Here is a 16,674-nt window from a genome sequence, read left to right on the forward strand (position 1 = left end):
TCTGATAACGTTTTTTTTTTCCATCTCAGCAATGCAGGGGCATTCTCTTCTGCAATACTGCCACTGCTGGTCAATCAGTATAATCTGCAGATGGAAAAGTCCACTGTTAGTCTATTATTAGAACGTGATTATTTTCAGATTTATGCAATAGAGCAAACAACTGATTATTTACACAGCATTAATAAGAAGAATTATGGCTTCCGTAATATTGTGAAAATCCACAGCCCACTATAAATTAAAATCTCAGTTGTTTTCAACTTAGCATATAGCTCTCATCCTATGTCTTATTTGTAACCACTCTACTCCAATCTAGCACCTGTATTTGGACATGGATTAAAAGATCTGATTGCCAGACATGTCACTGCGTACCCTTCTCACTGCAAATCTTTTAGATTATGGTACACCAATATCAATTAACTCATCTGATAAGTTGAGTCAGGAAGGTCTAGGCTATAGTTAAAGCGAATAAGTAAAAGTATGAATTACAGATTCTAATATCTTCATTTTAGCACGTCCCCGCCAGTTAATGAATAGTCAAGTCGAGAATATTATGTTCAACCACACCTTCAAAAACATGTACACATCTAAAATAATGCCTATTTGTTGATCCCACTATTTTAGTCTTTAGCCGGGCATCCTCTCTACTCTGCTACCCATTTTAACACTATGATGAAGGTATTCTATTGCTTGCTAGACAATTGATTGGCCCTCTAGTCAGATGACATCCTTCTGTAGCTTTATGATGTCAGGGCTCCATTTGACCAATTGCTCTGAGTGAAGCTGACACTCAGGAGGATTAGGCATCAGCAAATATTAACTAGGGAACTATTTGTAATTATGACTGCAAAGCAAGTAGGCCATGTAATGGTAAAGTACTGAGCGCCACTGAAAGCATTGGGCTCCCTCTGAAGTTGCGATTCAGTTACAAGAACTGTGTATCATAAAAAAACATCCATTTTGAGTATCAGAGTCCCACATGGAGAGTGCAGAGAAACAGGCTAAATGAGCTTCCATCCAGGAGAAAATAAGTCATTGGTACAATTTAAGAAAGCTCATTCCAGCCTCAAAGGCAGTATTTCCTCTGATGACATATTTCTAACACAAGTATTTAAAGCAGGCTTTGCCAGCCTTGGAGACCGTTAAATTCATTGATTAATTATCAGGAGCTCCATAATGTCATCCATATTACTACTATGGTGACAGAAATTATATTTACGCAGAAGACCCCACTAATAGGTACTGAGGACATTGAGATCCAATGAAGGTATTTTAATAAACAAGCAAAATGAATAAATTTAAGTTTGACTTACCATATTAATTGATCAGTGAAAGCAGAAGTCTGATAACGTTTTTTTTTCCATCTCAGCAATGCAGGGGCATTCTCTTCTGCAATACTGCCACTGCTGGTCAATCAGTATAATCTGCAGATGGAAAAGTCCACCGTTAGTCTATTATTAGAACGTGATTATTTTCAGATTAATGCAATAGAGCAAACAACAGATTATTTACACAGCATTATTAAGAAGAATTATGGCTTACGTAATATTGTGAAAATCCACAGCTCACTATAAATTAAAATCTCAGTTGTTTTCAACTTAGCATATAGCTCTCATCCTATGTCTTATTTGTAACCACTCTGTACTCCAATCTAGCACCTGTATTCGGACATGGATTAAAAGATCTGATTGCCAGACATGTCACTGTGTACCCTTCTCACTGCAAATCTTTCAGATTATGGTACACCAATATCAATTAACTCATCTGATAAGTTGAGTCAGGAAGGTCTAGGCTATAGTTAAAGCGAATAAGTAAAAGTATGAATTACAGATTCTAATATCTTCATTTTAGCATGTCCCCGCCAGTTAATGAATAGTCAAGTCGAGAATATTATGTTCAACCACACCTTCAAAAACATGTACACATCTAAAATAATGCCAATTTGTTGATCCCACTACTTTAGTCTTCAGCCGGGCATCCTCTCTACTCTGCTACCCATTTTAACACTATGATGAAGGTATTCTATTGCTTGCTAGACAATTGATTGGCCCTTATGTCAGATGACATCCTTCTGTAGCTTTATGATGACAGGGCTCCATTTGACCAATTGCTCTGAGTGAAGCTGACACTCAGGAGCATTAGGCATCAGCAAATATTAAAAAAGGGAACTATTTGTAATTATGACTGCAAAGCAAGTAGGTCATCTAATGGTAAAGTACTGAGCGCCACTGAAAGCATTGGGCTCCCTCTGAAGTTGCGATTCAGTTATAAAAACTGTGTATCATAAAAAAACATCCATCTTGAGTATCAGAGTCCCACATGGATAGTGCAGAGAAACAGGCTAAATGAGCTTCCATACAGGAGAAAATAAGTCATTGGTTCAATTTAGGAAAGCTCATTCCAGCCTCAAAGGCAGTATTTCCTCTGATGACATATTTCTAACACAAGTATTTAAAGCAGGCTTTGCCAGCCTTGGAGACCGTTAAAGTCATTGATTAATTATCAGGAGCACCATAATGTTATCCATATTACTACTATGGTGACAGAAATTATATTTACGCAGAAGACCCCACTAAAAGGTACTGAGGACATTGAGATCCAATGAAGGTCTTTTAATAAACAAGCAAAATGAATAAATTTAAGTTTGACTTACCATATTAATTGATCAGTGAAAGCAGAAGTCTGATGACATTTTTTTTTTTCATCTCAGCAATGCAGGGGCATTCTCTTCTGCAATACTGCCACTGCTGGTCAATCAGTATAATCTGCAGATGGAAAAGTCCACTGTTAGTCTATTATTAGAACGTGATTATTTTCAGACTAATGCAATAGAGCAAACAACTGCTTTTTTACACAGCATTAATAAGAAGAATTATGGCGTCCGTAATATTGTGAAAATCCACAGCTCACTATAACTTAAAATCTCAGTTGTATTCAACTTAGCATATAGCTCTCATCCTATGTCTTATTTGGAACCACTCTACTCCAATCTAGCACCTGTATTTGGACATGGATTAAAAGATCAGAATGCCAGACATGTCACTGCGTACCCTTCTCACTGCAAATCTTTTAGATTATGGTACATCAATATCAATTAACTCATCTGATAAGTGGAGTCAGGAAGGTCTAGGCTATAGTTAAAGCGAATAAGTATAAGTATGAATTACAGATTCTAATATCTTCATTTTAGCACATCCCCGCCAGTTAATGAATAGTCAAGTCGAGAATATTATGTTCAACCACACCTTCAAAAAAATTTACACATCTAAAATAATGCCTATTTGTTGATCCCACTATTTTAGTCTTCAGCCGGGCATCCTCTCTACTCTGCTACCCATTTTAACACTATGATGAAGGTATTCTATTGCTTGCTAGACAATTGATTGGCCCTCATGTCAGATGACATCCTTCTGTAGCTTTATGATGTCAGGGCTCCATTTGACCAATTACTCTGAGTGAAGCTGACACTCAGGAGGATTAGGCATCAGCAAATATTAAAAAAGGGAACTATTTGTAATTATGACTGCAAAGCAAGTAGGCCATGTAATGGTAAAGTACTGAGCGCCACTGAAAGCATTGGGCTCCCTCTGAAGTTGCGATTCAGTTACAAGAACTGTGTATCATAAAAAAACATCCATTTTGAGTATCAGAGTCCCACATGGAGAGTGCAGAGAAACAGGCTAAATGAGCTTCCATCCAGGAGAAAATAAGTCATTGGTACAATTTAAGAAAGCTCATTCCAGCCTCAAAGGCAGTATTTCCTCTGATGACATATTTCTAACACAAGTATTTAAAGCAGGCTTTGCCAGCCTTGGAGACCGTTAAAGTCATTGATTAATTATCAGGAGCTCCATAATGTCATCCATATTACTACTATGGTGACAGAAATTATATTTACGCAGAAGACCCCACTAAAAGGTACTGAGGACATTGAGATCCAATGAAGGTATTTTAATAAACAAGCAAAATGAATAAAATTAAGTTTGACTTACCATATTAATTGATCAGTGAAAGCAGAAGTCTGATAACGTTTTTTTTTTCCATCTCAGCAATGCAGGGGCATTCTCTTCTGCAATACTGCCACTGCTGGTCAATCAGTATAATCTGCAGATGGAAAAGTCCACTGTTAGTCTATTATTAGAACGTGATTATTTTCAGATTTATGCAATAGAGCAAACAACTGATTATTTACACAGCATTAATAAGAAGAATTATGGCTTCCGTAATATTGTGAAAATCCACAGCCCACTATAAATTAAAATCTCAGTTGTTTTCAACTTAGCATATAGCTCTCATCCTATGTCTTATTTGTAACCACTCTACTCCAATCTAGCACCTGTATTTGGACATGGATTAAAAGATCTGATTGCCAGACATGTCACTGCGTACCCTTCTCACTGCAAATCTTTTAGATTATGGTACACCAATATCAATTAACTCATCTGATAAGTTGAGTCAGGAAGGTCTAGGCTATAGTTAAAGCGAATAAGTAAAAGTATGAATTACAGATTCTAATATCTTCATTTTAGCACGTCCCCGCCAGTTAATGAATAGTCAAGTCGAGAATATTATGTTCAACCACACCTTCAAAAACATGTACACATCTAAAATAATGCCTATTTGTTGATCCCACTATTTTAGTCTTTAGCCGGGCATCCTCTCTACTCTGCTACCCATTTTAACACTATGATGAAGGTATTCTATTGCTTGCTAGACAATTGATTGGCCCTCTAGTCAGATGACATCCTTCTGTAGCTTTATGATGTCAGGGCTCCATTTGACCAATTGCTCTGAGTGAAGCTGACACTCAGGAGGATTAGGCATCAGCAAATATTAACTAGGGAACTATTTGTAATTATGACTGCAAAGCAAGTAGGCCATGTAATGGTAAAGTACTGAGCGCCACTGAAAGCATTGGGCTCCCTCTGAAGTTGCGATTCAGTTACAAGAACTGTGTATCATAAAAAAACATCCATTTTGAGTATCAGAGTCCCACATGGAGAGTGCAGAGAAACAGGCTAAATGAGCTTCCATCCAGGAGAAAATAAGTCATTGGTACAATTTAAGAAAGCTCATTCCAGCCTCAAAGGCAGTATTTCCTCTGATGACATATTTCTAACACAAGTATTTAAAGCAGGCTTTGCCAGCCTTGGAGACCGTTAAATTCATTGATTAATTATCAGGAGCTCCATAATGTCATCCATATTACTACTATGGTGACAGAAATTATATTTACGCAGAAGACCCCACTAAAAGGTACTGAGGACATTGAGATCCAATGAAGGTATTTTAATAAACAAGCAAAATGAATAAATTTAAGTTTGACTTACCATATTAATTGATCAGTGAAAGCAGAAGTCTGATAACGTTTTTTTTTCCATCTCAGCAATGCAGGGGCATTCTCTTCTGCAATACTGCCACTGCTGGTCAATCAGTATAATCTGCAGATGGAAAAGTCCACCGTTAGTCTATTATTAGAACGTGATTATTTTCAGATTAATGCAATAGAGCAAACAACAGATTATTTACACAGCATTATTAAGAAGAATTATGGCTTACGTAATATTGTGAAAATCCACAGCTCACTATAAATTAAAATCTCAGTTGTTTTCAACTTAGCATATAGCTCTCATCCTATGTCTTATTTGTAACCACTCTGTACTCCAATCTAGCACCTGTATTCGGACATGGATTAAAAGATCTGATTGCCAGACATGTCACTGTGTACCCTTCTCACTGCAAATCTTTCAGATTATGGTACACCAATATCAATTAACTCATCTGATAAGTTGAGTCAGGAAGGTCTAGGCTATAGTTAAAGCGAATAAGTAAAAGTATGAATTACAGATTCTAATATCTTCATTTTAGCATGTCCCCGCCAGTTAATGAATAGTCAAGTCGAGAATATTATGTTCAACCACACCTTCAAAAACATGTACACATCTAAAATAATGCCAATTTGTTGATCCCACTACTTTAGTCTTCAGCCGGGCATCCTCTCTACTCTGCTACCCATTTTAACACTATGATGAAGGTATTCTATTGCTTGCTAGACAATTGATTGGCCCTTATGTCAGATGACATCCTTCTGTAGCTTTATGATGACAGGGCTCCATTTGACCAATTGCTCTGAGTGAAGCTGACACTCAGGAGCATTAGGCATCAGCAAATATTAAAAAAGGGAACTATTTGTAATTATGACTGCAAAGCAAGTAGGTCATCTAATGGTAAAGTACTGAGCGCCACTGAAAGCATTGGGCTCCCTCTGAAGTTGCGATTCAGTTATAAAAACTGTGTATCATAAAAAAACATCCATCTTGAGTATCAGAGTCCCACATGGATAGTGCAGAGAAACAGGCTAAATGAGCTTCCATACAGGAGAAAATAAGTCATTGGTTCAATTTAGGAAAGCTCATTCCAGCCTCAAAGGCAGTATTTCCTCTGATGACATATTTCTAACACAAGTATTTAAAGCAGGCTTTGCCAGCCTTGGAGACCGTTAAAGTCATTGATTAATTATCAGGAGCACCATAATGTTATCCATATTACTACTATGGTGACAGAAATTATATTTACGCAGAAGACCCCACTAAAAGGTACTGAGGACATTGAGATCCAATGAAGGTCTTTTAATAAACAAGCAAAATGAATAAATTTAAGTTTGACTTACCATATTAATTGATCAGTGAAAGCAGAAGTCTGATGACATTTTTTTTTTTCATCTCAGCAATGCAGGGGCATTCTCTTCTGCAATACTGCCACTGCTGGTCAATCAGTATAATCTGCAGATGGAAAAGTCCACTGTTAGTCTATTATTAGAACGTGATTATTTTCAGACTAATGCAATAGAGCAAACAACTGCTTTTTTACACAGCATTAATAAGAAGAATTATGGCGTCCGTAATATTGTGAAAATCCACAGCTCACTATAACTTAAAATCTCAGTTGTATTCAACTTAGCATATAGCTCTCATCCTATGTCTTATTTGGAACCACTCTACTCCAATCTAGCACCTGTATTTGGACATGGATTAAAAGATCAGAATGCCAGACATGTCACTGCGTACCCTTCTCACTGCAAATCTTTTAGATTATGGTACATCAATATCAATTAACTCATCTGATAAGTGGAGTCAGGAAGGTCTAGGCTATAGTTAAAGCGAATAAGTATAAGTATGAATTACAGATTCTAATATCTTCATTTTAGCACATCCCCGCCAGTTAATGAATAGTCAAGTCGAGAATATTATGTTCAACCACACCTTCAAAAAAATTTACACATCTAAAATAATGCCTATTTGTTGATCCCACTATTTTAGTCTTCAGCCGGGCATCCTCTCTACTCTGCTACCCATTTTAACACTATGATGAAGGTATTCTATTGCTTGCTAGACAATTGATTGGCCCTCATGTCAGATGACATCCTTCTGTAGCTTTATGATGTCAGGGCTCCATTTGACCAATTACTCTGAGTGAAGCTGACACTCAGGAGGATTAGGCATCAGCAAATATTAAAAAAGGGAACTATTTGTAATTATGACTGCAAAGCAAGTAGGCCATGTAATGGTAAAGTACTGAGCGCCACTGAAAGCATTGGGCTCCCTCTGAAGTTGCGATTCAGTTACAAGAACTGTGTATCATAAAAAAACATCCATTTTGAGTATCAGAGTCCCACATGGAGAGTGCAGAGAAACAGGCTAAATGAGCTTCCATCCAGGAGAAAATAAGTCATTGGTACAATTTAAGAAAGCTCATTCCAGCCTCAAAGGCAGTATTTCCTCTGATGACATATTTCTAACACAAGTATTTAAAGCAGGCTTTGCCAGCCTTGGAGACCGTTAAAGTCATTGATTAATTATCAGGAGCTCCATAATGTCATCCATATTACTACTATGGTGACAGAAATTATATTTACGCAGAAGACCCCACTAAAAGGTACTGAGGACATTGAGATCCAATGAAGGTATTTTAATAAACAAGCAAAATGAATAAAATTAAGTTTGACTTACCATATTAATTGATCAGTGAAAGCAGAAGTCTGATAACGTTTTTTTTTTCCATCTCAGCAATGCAGGGGCATTCTCTTCTGCAATACTGCCACTGCTGGTCAATCAGTATAATCTGCAGATGGAAAAGTCCACTGTTAGTCTATTATTAGAACGTGATTATTTTCAGATTTATGCAATAGAGCAAACAACTGATTATTTACACAGCATTAATAAGAAGAATTATGGCTTCCGTAATATTGTGAAAATCCACAGCCCACTATAAATTAAAATCTCAGTTGTTTTCAACTTAGCATATAGCTCTCATCCTATGTCTTATTTGTAACCACTCTACTCCAATCTAGCACCTGTATTTGGACATGGATTAAAAGATCTGATTGCCAGACATGTCACTGCGTACCCTTCTCACTGCAAATCTTTTAGATTATGGTACACCAATATCAATTAACTCATCTGATAAGTTGAGTCAGGAAGGTCTAGGCTATAGTTAAAGCGAATAAGTAAAAGTATGAATTACAGATTCTAATATCTTCATTTTAGCACGTCCCCGCCAGTTAATGAATAGTCAAGTCGAGAATATTATGTTCAACCACACCTTCAAAAACATGTACACATCTAAAATAATGCCTATTTGTTGATCCCACTATTTTAGTCTTTAGCCGGGCATCCTCTCTACTCTGCTACCCATTTTAACACTATGATGAAGGTATTCTATTGCTTGCTAGACAATTGATTGGCCCTCTAGTCAGATGACATCCTTCTGTAGCTTTATGATGTCAGGGCTCCATTTGACCAATTGCTCTGAGTGAAGCTGACACTCAGGAGGATTAGGCATCAGCAAATATTAACTAGGGAACTATTTGTAATTATGACTGCAAAGCAAGTAGGACATGTAATGGTAAAGTACTGAGCGCCACTGAAAGCATTGGGCTCCCTCTGAAGTTGCGATTCAGTTACAAGAACTGTGTATCATAAAAAAACATCCATTTTGAGTATCAGAGTCCCACATGGAGAGTGCAGAGAAACAGGCTAAATGAGCTTCCATCCAGGAGAAAATAAGTCATTGGTACAATTTAAGAAAGCTCATTCCAGCCTCAAAGGCAGTATTTCCTCTGATGACATATTTCTAACACAAGTATTTAAAGCAGGCTTTGCCAGCCTTGGAGACCGTTAAATTCATTGATTAATTATCAGGAGCTCCATAATGTCATCCATATTACTACTATGGTGACAGAAATTATATTTACGCAGAAGACCCCACTAAAAGGTACTGAGGACATTGAGATCCAATGAAGGTATTTTAATAAACAAGCAAAATGAATAAATTTAAGTTTGACTTACCATATTAATTGATCAGTGAAAGCAGAAGTCTGATAACGTTTTTTTTTCCATCTCAGCAATGCAGGGGCATTCTCTTCTGCAATACTGCCACTGCTGGTCAATCAGTATAATCTGCAGATGGAAAAGTCCACCGTTAGTCTATTATTAGAACGTGATTATTTTCAGATTAATGCAATAGAGCAAACAACAGATTATTTACACAGCATTATTAAGAAGAATTATGGCTTACGTAATATTGTGAAAATCCACAGCTCACTATAAATTAAAATCTCAGTTGTTTTCAACTTAGCATATAGCTCTCATCCTATGTCTTATTTGTAACCACTCTGTACTCCAATCTAGCACCTGTATTCGGACATGGATTAAAAGATCTGATTGCCAGACATGTCACTGTGTACCCTTCTCACTGCAAATCTTTCAGATTATGGTACACCAATATCAATTAACTCATCTGATAAGTTGAGTCAGGAAGGTCTAGGCTATAGTTAAAGCGAATAAGTAAAAGTATGAATTACAGATTCTAATATCTTCATTTTAGCATGTCCCCGCCAGTTAATGAATAGTCAAGTCGAGAATATTATGTTCAACCACACCTTCAAAAACATGTACACATCTAAAATAATGCCAATTTGTTGATCCCACTACTTTAGTCTTCAGCCGGGCATCCTCTCTACTCTGCTACCCATTTTAACACTATGATGAAGGTATTCTATTGCTTGCTAGACAATTGATTGGCCCTTATGTCAGATGACATCCTTCTGTAGCTTTATGATGACAGGGCTCCATTTGACCAATTGCTCTGAGTGAAGCTGACACTCAGGAGCATTAGGCATCAGCAAATATTAAAAAAGGGAACTATTTGTAATTATGACTGCAAAGCAAGTAGGTCATCTAATGGTAAAGTACTGAGCGCCACTGAAAGCATTGGGCTCCCTCTGAAGTTGCGATTCAGTTATAAAAACTGTGTATCATAAAAAAACATCCATCTTGAGTATCAGAGTCCCACATGGATAGTGCAGAGAAACAGGCTAAATGAGCTTCCATACAGGAGAAAATAAGTCATTGGTTCAATTTAGGAAAGCTCATTCCAGCCTCAAAGGCAGTATTTCCTCTGATGACATATTTCTAACACAAGTATTTAAAGCAGGCTTTGCCAGCCTTGGAGACCGTTAAAGTCATTGATTAATTATCAGGAGCACCATAATGTTATCCATATTACTACTATGGTGACAGAAATTATATTTACGCAGAAGACCCCACTAAAAGGTACTGAGGACATTGAGATCCAATGAAGGTCTTTTAATAAACAAGCAAAATGAATAAATTTAAGTTTGACTTACCATATTAATTGATCAGTGAAAGCAGAAGTCTGATGACATTTTTTTTTTCATCTCAGCAATGCAGGGGCATTCTCTTCTGCAATACTGCCACTGCTGGTCAATCAGTATAATCTGCAGATGGAAAAGTCCACTGTTAGTCTATTATTAGAACGTGATTATTTTCAGACTAATGCAATAGAGCAAACAACTGCTTTTTTACACAGCATTAATAAGAAGAATTATGGCGTCCGTAATATTGTGAAAATCCACAGCTCACTATAACTTAAAATCTCAGTTGTATTCAACTTAGCATATAGCTCTCATCCTATGTCTTATTTGGAACCACTCTACTCCAATCTAGCACCTGTATTTGGACATGGATTAAAAGATCAGAATGCCAGACATGTCACTGCGTACCCTTCTCACTGCAAATCTTTTAGATTATGGTACATCAATATCAATTAACTCATCTGATAAGTGGAGTCAGGAAGGTCTAGGCTATAGTTAAAGCGAATAAGTATAAGTATGAATTACAGATTCTAATATCTTCATTTTAGCACATCCCCGCCAGTTAATGAATAGTCAAGTCGAGAATATTATGTTCAACCACACCTTCAAAAAAATTTACACATCTAAAATAATGCCTATTTGTTGATCCCACTATTTTAGTCTTCAGCCGGGCATCCTCTCTACTCTGCTACCCATTTTAACACTATGATGAAGGTATTCTATTGCTTGCTAGACAATTGATTGGCCCTCATGTCAGATGACATCCTTCTGTAGCTTTATGATGTCAGGGCTCCATTTGACCAATTACTCTGAGTGAAGCTGACACTCAGGAGGATTAGGCATCAGCAAATATTAAACAAGCATTTGCAATGCAATAGGTCTCGCAGTTGGGAGAGTTTGAGCTATTGGCATTGTAACTGGCAATGCCTTTTATTTATGTGTTGGTTTTTAAAACCTAAATAAAAGGCATTGTTGTTTACAATGCCAATAGTTTAAACTCTCGCAAATGCAAGACCTATTGCATTGCAAATGCTTGTTACATATTGCTTGGGACTGCCCACGGCTGCTTGAATTCTGGCAAGAAATCTTTAGCGCGATTAATCAGATTGTTGGCAGAATAGATGCTCCCTCCCCGGCATTAGGTCTTTTAGGTTATGTGAAGGATACACCGGCAAAGCAGCGCAAATTGCATGCACTTATTTTACTATATGCAAGAAGGCAGGTTGCTATCAGGTGGGGGGAGGAAAAAGATACCTGGGTTCAGGGATTGGCTGTAGGATGTGACTCATGGTCACACTCAACTTGGTGTATTCTGGGAACTAATGCCCCTGACCTCGGGACATATGGGAACCATTCTTAAATTGGGCGCAAGAGAGATCTGACTCCCCTGTTCCCAGCCCCAGTGTGACTGCATAGGGATACATAGCCTCTAGTTACTGGGTTAATTTGGATTGTACTTGTAGAATCCCCACATATGTGTATATCTGATGTAACGTGTTAGGCTGTTTCCTGCTGTTTGATCACCACCAGCACTGTACATGCTGTTTGATCCTGTGATGGATTATACTACAGATTGTGGTTCTGTATATGGGCATATTGCTGCCTCGACTGTGCATGCCATGCCTCTATATGTGACATTCCGAAATATTGTACTATTATGCTTATTGTACCTATGTGATGATGTGCTGGCTGGAACTCTGGTTCCTCTTGTTTGTACTGGTATCTTGAATAAATTCTCCCCCAAAAAAAAACATTGATGGAACTTCTGACTGGTGTGGCTCAAAAGACTTGCCCGAATCCTTATCTGTCACAGTTGACCTGATATTGTAGAAAGGACCCAGACAACCACGAACATGGTCTTTAACCGGTGCTTTATGCTTTCTTGGCCTCAAAAATAATCCTTGGTTCCTTTAATCTAATGTGTACCATTTATTATTCGCTTTTTTTTTAATTCTAGGTTGATTTGTGAATTTTATTGTGTTGCTGCTGGACTTTAATACTGTTTGAACATATCCAGCTTTTCTTGCGCCATAGTTAGAAAGAGACAAGTAGAGTTTTCTCAGTTAAGTGGGATTTGACCCAACAAGATACTTTAAGACTTTAGATTGCTGGCATAGCCTTGCTTCCAAATTAATAATTCTGTTTCGCATAGCTAAAACTCAAATGTACTTTTGTTTTTAAAGCACAACAATTAAAATTGCTGTAGTTATAATGTTGTCCGTTTCCTAAATTGGATTTCTTAAAAACAAATCTGCAGATACGTAGGCATTCTTAAGAAAAAAAAATGTATTCTCTTTAAAAGCAGCTGCAAATGTAGAATGCGCTGCTCGTGGAAAGAAGATAAAGCTCATGGCACCAGAATGATCTTTGCTGGACTTTGCCATTGAAGACCACGTCAGCACCACTGAGGGCAAGGCAAGCTTTCAAAGGCTGAAGTCAACATCTAACTACAGACCTTTGAAGCGTGATACTTGTGCAACTTAAATAAGTAAACAGTATACTGTACAAAGTGAAGCCTGACAGAGATTCCCACATCACTCAGATAGGCATAGTACAAGGATACTGAAATTCGGAGATTATATATATATATATATATATATATATATATATATATATATATATATATATATAGCGTTCTTAACCTCCCTGCCCTCTTCCCAGCCCATGTTACCTGACGATGCTCACAGACATGTCGTCCTCTTTCTCTAGGAGTCGCCAGGCTCCAGACAAGTATTCCCGGCACCAGTCGAAGGCTCTGCGCCTCATGTCCTTGCTCACTTCCTCCCGGCATCCGTGCGGATACAGTTCACCCTCAGAATCCACATCCGAAAGACCCACTGAAGACACTGCGTCATGACCGCCTCCGGGGCCTGCAGCCTGGATACGGGTGACAGGTCTGTTGTCCAGCACGGGCGCCACCGGCTGCCCATCCGGGAGCTCTGTGCTATTCATCCTCAGGGCAAACGTCCTAAAGCACGCCGCACTTTCGGCCGTCTGTCAGTGAAGGTTTCTTTAATGAACGACATTTGTCCGTAATCTTACATGCGGTTGGGTGACAGCCAATCTTGTGTCTTTCTATCATCAACCTAGCTCCAATCGTTGCTATGGAGTACAAACAAGTAAACAAATAAATAAGTGCAGGTGTTCAACGTTTTTCCCTGGGGTCCGCCTTCGGGGCTGCCGAATGTCATGACGCCTTGTCTGGATTTCACGTCACGCCTCTTCCTTTCACCGCACTACACACCTCTGCACACCTTACTGCCACTGCATTGTGTCGGGTGACTTCACAGTGGCGTTATTTAAGTGCCCGCACTCACTTGCATCACTGGGGAAAATGTATACTTAATATTTTAATTGATTTCTGTTTAAAAAAAGAAAAAAATGGGAGCGGACCAGAGAGGGAGCATCTCTAAAAGGAGTTCTGCCTCCTGATTGGCTGTAGAGGAGCCGACGCGGGAATCGAAACTAGTGGTGCGCGCGCACCAGAGGAGCGGGGGCAAGGGAGCGCGAAGACGCCGAGACGAGGTAGGGGATGTGCGTGTAAGCGCCGGGGGTTCTCTGTGTATGTGTGTGCGTGCGTGTGTGTGTGTGTGTATGGGGGGGTTCTGTATGTATGTATGTGTGTGTGTATGCGGGGGGGGGGCTGTATGTGTGTTGTGCATGTGTTGTGAAGAGCCTGTTGATGCGCGCGACCTGATCCCGGCAGGCTGCTGCTGCTGCTGCTGCGTGCGCGTGACAGTCTGTTGTCCTCTCCGGCTCCCTTTCAGTCCTTGAAAGCCGGAATGATAACAATAGTCTCGCTCTGCGACAGCAGGCCTTTGGCCTGCAATCGCAGGGCGAGACCTAAAAAGGGAACTATTTGTAATTATGACTGCAAAGCAAGTAGGCCATGTAATGGTAAAGTACTGAGCGCCACTGAAAGCATTGGGCTCCCTCTGAAGTTGCGATTCAGTTACAAGAACTGTGTATCATAAAAAAACATCCATTTTGAGTATCAGAGTCCCACATGGAGAGTGCAGAGAAACAGGCTAAATGAGCTTCCATCCAGGAGAAAATAAGTCATTGGTACAATTTAAGAAAGCTCATTCCAGCCTCAAAGGCAGTATTTCCTCTGATGACATATTTCTAACACAAGTATTTAAAGCAGGCTTTGCCAGCCTTGGAGACCGTTAAAGTCATTGATTAATTATCAGGAGCTCCATAATGTCATCCATATTACTACTATGGTGACAGAAATTATATTTACGCAGAAGACCCCACTAAAAGGTACTGAGGACATTGAGATCCAATGAAGGTATTTTAATAAACAAGCAAAATGAATAAAATTAAGTTTGACTTACCATATTAATTGATCAGTGAAAGCAGAAGTCTGATAACGTTTTTTTTTTCCATCTCAGCAATGCAGGGGCATTCTCTTCTGCAATACTGCCACTGCTGGTCAATCAGTATAATCTGCAGATGGAAAAGTCCACTGTTAGTCTATTATTAGAACGTGATTATTTTCAGACTAATGCAATAGAGCAAACAACTGCTTTTTTACACAGCATTAATAAGAAGAATTATGGCGTCCGTAATATTGTGAAAATCCACAGCTCACTATAACTTAAAATCTCAGTTGTATTCAACTTAGCATATAGCTCTCATCCTATGTCTTATTTGGAACCACTCTACTCCAATCTAGCACCTGTATTTGGACATGGATTAAAAGATCAGAATGCCAGACATGTCACTGCGTACCCTTCTCACTGCAAATCTTTTAGATTATGGTACATCAATATCAATTAACTCATCTGATAAGTGGAGTCAGGAAGGTCTAGGCTATAGTTAAAGCGAATAAGTATAAGTATGAATTACAGATTCTAATATCTTCATTTTAGCACATCCCCGCCAGTTAATGAATAGTCAAGTCGAGAATATTATGTTCAACCACACCTTCAAAAAAATTTACACATCTAAAATAATGCCTATTTGTTGATCCCACTATTTTAGTCTTCAGCCGGGCATCCTCTCTACTCTGCTACCCATTTTAACACTATGATGAAGGTATTCTATTGCTTGCTAGACAATTGATTGGCCCTCATGTCAGATGACATCCTTCTGTAGCTTTATGATGTCAGGGCTCCATTTGACCAATTACTCTGAGTGAAGCTGACACTCAGGAGGATTAGGCATCAGCAAATATTAAAAAAGGGAACTATTTGTAATTATGACTGCAAAGCAAGTAGGCCATGTAATGGTAAAGTACTGAGCGCCACTGAAAGCATTGGGCTCCCTCTGAAGTTGCGATTCAGTTACAAGAACTGTGTATCATAAAAAAACATCCATTTTGAGTATCAGAGTCCCACATGGAGAGTGCAGAGAAACAGGCTAAATGAGCTTCCATCCAGGAGAAAATAAGTCATTGGTACAATTTAAGAAAGCTCATTCCAGCCTCAAAGGCAGTATTTCCTCTGATGACATATTTCTAACACAAGTATTTAAAGCAGGCTTTGCCAGCCTTGGAGACCGTTAAAGTCATTGATTAATTATCAGGAGCTCCATAATGTCATCCATATTACTACTATGGTGACAGAAATTATATTTACGCAGAAGACCCCACTAAAAGGTACTGAGGACATTGAGATCCAATGAAGGTATTTTAATAAACAAGCAAAATGAAAAAAATTAAGTTTGACTTACCATATTAATTGATCAGTGAAAGCAGAAGTCTGATAACGTTTTTTTTTTCCATCTCAGCAATGCAGGGGCATTCTCTTCTGCAATACTGCCACTGCTGGTCAATCAGTATAATCTGCAGATGGAAAAGTCCACCGTTAGTCTTTTATTAGAACGTGATTATTTTCAGATTAATGCAATAGAGCAAACAACAGATTATTTACACAGCATTATTAAGAAGAATTATGGCTTACGTAATATTGTGAAAATCCACAGCTCACTATAAATTAAAATCTCAGTTGTTTTCAACTTAGCATATAGCTCTCATCCTATGTCTTATTTGTAAC

The sequence above is a fragment of the Lissotriton helveticus genome, chromosome 4_1, assembly GCF_964261635.1.
Source record: "Lissotriton helveticus chromosome 4_1, aLisHel1.1, whole genome shotgun sequence".
Classification (NCBI taxonomy): domain Eukaryota; kingdom Metazoa; phylum Chordata; class Amphibia; order Caudata; family Salamandridae; genus Lissotriton; species Lissotriton helveticus.